The sequence below is a fragment of the Octopus bimaculoides genome, chromosome 13 (genome assembly GCF_001194135.2).
Source record: "Octopus bimaculoides isolate UCB-OBI-ISO-001 chromosome 13, ASM119413v2, whole genome shotgun sequence".
Taxonomy (NCBI): Eukaryota; Metazoa; Mollusca; class Cephalopoda; order Octopoda; family Octopodidae; genus Octopus; species Octopus bimaculoides.
This window is the reverse complement of record NC_068993.1, coordinates 28,971,290-28,977,263: the sequence shown is the minus strand read 5'-3', so window position 1 is coordinate 28,977,263 and position 5,974 is coordinate 28,971,290. Positions and strand designations below refer to the sequence as shown.

Below are 5,974 nucleotides of genomic sequence, written 5' to 3'. Positions count from 1 at the left end.
TATATATGCACTCACACATGTGTGTGTGTGTACATATACACATGTTGATATGTATACATTACACCAAAAATATCTATATGCATATACAGACATATACATGCACAAATGCAAATACTCCTGCACATATTTACAGTTATAGATATATCTATACTGTAAAATATATTGCGAATTTTGATAGGGAGTTGCAAATACATGAACACTGAAGTCATATAAAATACATACACACATACATGCTCACATTCACACACACACAGTTTCTTTCTCTCTCTTCCCCCTCACTCTTTCTACCATCTCTCTTTAATCACAGATTTTAAACTCACACGCATCACACACATTTGGAAATAGTAAGAGCAAGAGAGAGAAAGATGTTGTGTGTGTGTGTGTGTGTGTGTGTGTGTGAAGGGCGGGGTGCAGTGGGAAAAACTACATTGCTACAAAGAGCAGTAGTTTTATATGGTTTCAATGAGGAATTGGATACCAAGTTGTTGTGATGGTCAAAAATTGGTATAAATTCTTTTAAATGGCATTATGTTTAGAAAACGGTCATCAACGGTTGGGGTAAGCAGTTCAAATTCTTCACATTTACATAGATTGCTTCCCAGTAGTAGTGGTTTTGGGTGATTGTGATGGTGAGTGGAATGGGGGTCTGCACTCATAAAAGATCAATTTTGTGGGTTTGTTTGTTTTAGTTTTAAATATTTTTTGCGTGTTGTTATATATTGCTTATTCCATTCTAATTGAGTATGACCATTCCAGCCATGACCATCCTGTCTTTTTAATAGTATTTAAAACTATATTACCCAAAGTGTTCTTTACTTTTACACTATAGTAGGGTGTGGTTTGTGGGAGATTTGGTTGCTATTTCTGGTAGATCAAGTCACTATGTATGAACTTCCTGGTAAAGGTGTATAATCAATTCAACTGCCCACAACTACATGATTGGTATTTGTTTTATCAAAGTCAAAGGATTGAAAAGAAAAGATGATCTTAGAAGTGGGATTTGAACTCAGAGGATGTAGGTAAATGAACAAAAGTGAAAGATCTTAAAACAATTCAACTATTTCTGCTATATAATTCGCAACTCTATTGTTTCAGCAACAGCAACAACAGTAACAATAATAATGGTTTCAAATTTTGACATTGCGATAGCAGTTTTTAAGAGGAGGGGAAAGTTGATTACATCACCCTCCAGTACTTGACTAGTATTTATTTTACTAACCTAAAAGGCAAAGTTGATCATCACAGAATTGGAAATACTGCCAAGCATTTTGCTTGGTATACTAACAGTTCTCCCAGTTTGCTACCTTAACAATAATAATAATAATAATTTCTGTTGAAGGCACAAGACCTGAAATTTGGGGGAGGGGATTAGTCAATTACATTGATCCCAGTGTTTCACTGGTACTCATTGTATTGACCCTGAAAGGATGAAAGGCCAAGTCAACCTTGGCGGAATTTGAACTCAGAACACGAATCCTGACAAAATACTGTTAAGCATTTTGCCTGGCGTGCTAACGATTCTGCTAGCTTGCTGCAGAATAATAATAATAATAACTGCTACATATCACCTACATACAGAAAGACAAGTGGAGGTGCAATGGCCCAGTGGTTAGGGCAGCGGACTCGCGGTCATAGGATCGCGGTTTCGATTCCCAGACCGGGCGCTGTGAGTGTTTATTGAGCGAAAACACCTAAAGCTCCACGAGGCTCCGGCGGGGGATGGTGGTGAACCCTGCTGTACTCTTTCACCACAACTTTCTCTCACTCTTACTTCTTGTTTCTGTTGTGCCTGTAATTCAAAGGGTTAGCCTTGTCACACTGTGTCACCCTGAATATCTCTGAGAACTACGTTAAGGGTACACGTGTCTGTGGATTGCTCAGCCACTTGCACGTTAATTTCACGAGCAGGCTGTTCCGTTGATCGGATCAACTGGAATCCTCGACGTCGTAAGCGACGGAGTGCCAACAACAGAAAGACATAATTCTACACCATCACTACCCAATCAAACAGCATACTTCCAACATCTGATAGTATAAAACATCCTACACTTCACCAACAACTCATATTCTATACATGTGCCACCTAATAAGAATAATACATTCCACACAGCAAAATCATCAGCCAGCCACAAAATGTAACACAATTCACATTGTACTCATTAAACACAATCTCCACTTCACAAAAAATAACACGATTCACATTACACATATTCTATACAACAAATGGATGACAAAAACTGGTGTAGTGCAAAGTCAATCCTACACTCCTAAAAGACTTACATTAGGGAACATAGATGTACTCTTAATTTTTCTTAGATCTTTAAAAGGGGAAAAAATAAAGAAACCTCTATGTGGACGTTCTATACGCTAGAAATAGCAGTCATATCTCCTTCAAATTACAATCCACTACCATAGAAAAAGAGACATTGAATAGTGTGACCTTGAGCTTCCTGCATATAGGAAATAAGACAAAATGGTTATAACTGGAATGTCTTTAATCATAGGTGTTTTTCATCTGGGTTAACTTCGAGCTAAATGACAACAGCAATTAAAATGCATCAAGAGATATGGTAGAGACTTGAATTACTATTAACACTACCACCACCACCACCACTACCAATAATAATGGTGATGATGATGATACTAGTCTCGATAGACTGGGTACAGGGGCAGCATTTTTAGGAGAAGGTTATCTAAGAATTAACCCAAGTATATTACTGATATTTATTTTATCAATACAATCCCAGAAAAAATAGTCAAATGTAATGGAATGCCTGAGTGGAATTTGAACTCAGATTAAGGATGGTATGGATTTCCATTATCATCATCATCATCATTTAATGGCTATCTTTGATGCTTGCATGGGTTCAACAGTTCAGCAGGATCCAACAAACCAAGAGGCTCATTGAGCTCCAATGTCTGCTTTGGCATTCTTTCTAAGGTTGGATATCCTTTTTAATGCTAATCACCTTGTAGACAAACCAAAGTGTACTAGGTACTTTTTCATAGAATTAGCACTTGTAAGGTCATGAAGAATCTTGCAAGACAAGAAAGAAGACCCCCACCCCTGAATGGGAATGCAGTAGAATGGGAGGTGACTTTATAGAAGGTGTTGAGAAGCTACTGTATGACAAGAAAACAGAAACTGGTGTCTTGCTACAGAGGAGATAGCATGGCTACCCCACATTATATTAGGGTAGATGGAAGTAGCTAGAAAGAGGGATAAAAATGATGATGATGAGGAATCTGGAATATTCTCAAAGCACAAGAAGGTTAGTATGAGAGAAAATGTGAACAAAGGATCAGGAAGGGTGGTGGCTAAGTTTGTGAGAGTGACAGGAGAGTGACAGATGGTTAAAGATTGGGATAAAGGTAAATGTAATAAATGTCGAACAAAGGTAGTTGTGTGGTGGATGGTAATTATCAGTGTGCATGGTGGTGGGGAATAGGAGTGACCCAGAAAAGAATAGGTGGTAAGTGGTAGTACAGATAGGGTGTAATAAACCTGTAGATAGATGAGAAATAGGGAGATAATGTGCAGGAAGACATACAATGACAGAGATAGGGAGCAAAGTTACATAGAGGAGATATAGTGAGTGGAAGACAAATACTGGTGGGGTGGGCATGGAATCTGTCAGTAGCAGATTAGAGAGGGTGTTAAAGATATATGGCAGTTAAAAGATGTAGCTTAGGGAGAGATAACTAGTGGGACAGAAAAGGGTGATTGATGGAGGATAAAATGGAAAGGAATGATAGTTAAAGCAAGGGTGGCTGTTAAAAGAAAGTGGGTCCAAGGAATGGGGCAACTGGTTATACAAAAGGGGATCAAATATGTGCAATGAATATGCTATTTATGAATTTATTTATAAATTATTTAATTAAACAGTCAGAAGAAGATACAAGTAGCAACAATATACTGTTATTATTATTATTGAGATATTCAAATTCCACCAAGATTGACTTTGCCTTTCATCCTTTCAGAGTCAATAAAATAAGTACTAGTTGAAATAGTTATTATTATTGAGATAACTGTTCTTGGTACAACTTTCACCAATTGGTTTTCATTACCACTAATGAATGGTTAAAAAGTGCATGTCTGAGAGTTTTAAATATGTTCATTAGGTTATGTTTCATGAATATGAATATGTGCATGCTTGTGTGTGTGGAAGATGACTATGTGAATTTCTTTTGATTCACTGAGAAGTAATAAATTATAGAACTCAATATGTAAATATAGAATATTCTTTGATATATTATAACAGAAGGGTGCATAATTCCAGTACTCTGATGTGTATGTTTCCAATCATTCAGCTGATAATCTGAGTTTGTTATTTTTCAATTATCTGTTGTTTAAATATGTTCTGAAATGTTATATGAAAGTTATAGGGAAAATGCTTATCTTTTTTTTTTTAAATTGTCCTACATGTGCAAAAACACTTATCTCAAGCTCACATTTTTCATTTCATTTCATTTCTAGCCCTCATAAGAATACTTCAAATGTTTTAATCCTTATACAAGGAAAGTCACTCTCAGAATTATCTTCATGACATCACTTTGCTGTTTAAGCAATATTCTAAAAACAATGTATGTGTGTGTGTTTAAACATTTTGAATCTAATGTTTTTATTTCCTGAACCAGGATAAAATTGAAGGAAGCTGGTACTTACTTTGTTCTGTGCATACAAGGTATGCATACAATTTTGTTCTTTTGTTCAAACTATTACTGCCTTGAAACAAAAGACATACTACATTTCTTTATAGTTGCGCCTTATCTAAATTGATCAGATAATTTTGAATTCATGAGAACTTGTCTCACATAAGAATCATATAAATTTCAACAAGATGATAATGCTGAAAAATGATTGTTTGGGTATATAGAATTGATTTATAAATATCAATTCAGTTGCCCCAATATATATATTTAGGTTCATGTCTGTTATTTGTTTCTACTTTAGTTCTATATATTATCAGCTTAGCCAAACAATTACCATCAAGTAGGCAGTTCTCATAAATTCTGAAGTTGCATGTTAGCCAGCTGTTTGCATCGTTTTTTTGTTTTTTTTCATTCAGCTTTGTAGCATTATAAGAACCAAAAGCTGAATAACCAACCTTAACATCATTCCTATTTAATATCTTACTTTATACTTACGTCCTGGCAGGAAATGGTAGTCTATTTGATAAAGGAATTGCTAGACATATATATTTTTATTGTTTGATTAAATACTGAGTTGCAGCATAAAATATTCCTTTTCCTAATCTTATTTTTATGCTGTGTGTTCTCAGTGCTTTTATGTAGTTAATTTTATCAGAGGACTCACTATTTCTTAGCACATCATAATATCCAGCTGCCCTCATAAAGGCATCTTCATCAGAAGATATCGAGGATACTTGTTTACTAAGGCTGTCAACCAAGTTCCTCAAGTACATATGTGCACCAATTTCTTATTTGGTATCTGCCACTATGCAAAATTTGAGCTACCTAGGTAAAAAGCTAAAATTATTGCCTACATATTGGAACATACATATAGTTATACAAACTTAAAATTAAAAATAATACTGATGAAAATAACTAATTTTAGATGTACTAATTAATGTCCACTTAACGGATATTGCCTTAGTCAAAATGTAATTAGATGAAGTATCACTACCCAAAATGATCTGCATTAGTCATCATCATCATCGTCGTCGTCGTTTAATGTCCACTTTCCATGCTAGCATGGGTTGGACGATTTGACTGAGGACTGGTGAACCAGATGGCTACACCAGGCTCCAATCTGATTTGGCAGAGTTTCTACAGCTGGATGCCCTTCCTAACGCCAACCACTCCGAGAGTGTAGTGGGTGCTTTTACATGCCACCGGCACGAAGGCCAGTCAGGTGGTACTGGCAACGGCCATGTTCAAAATGGTGTATTTTATGTGCCACCTGCACAGGAGCCAGTTCGGCAGCACTGGCAACGATCTCGCTCGAATGTCT

At 36.1% G+C, this 5,974-nt stretch overlaps 1 long non-coding RNA gene across 1 annotated transcript in view; it reads left to right on the top strand.

The window, feature by feature from the left end:
• The first annotated feature begins 217 nt into the window (after window positions 1-217).
• LOC128249287 (uncharacterized) overlaps window positions 218-5,974 on the top strand; it is a 13,305-nt gene continuing 7,548 nt past the window's right edge. Inside the window, exon 1 of the long non-coding RNA XR_008265378.1 lies at window positions 218-558. This is a non-coding gene — a long non-coding RNA (uncharacterized LOC128249287). The remainder of the gene's footprint in view (window positions 559-5,974) is intronic.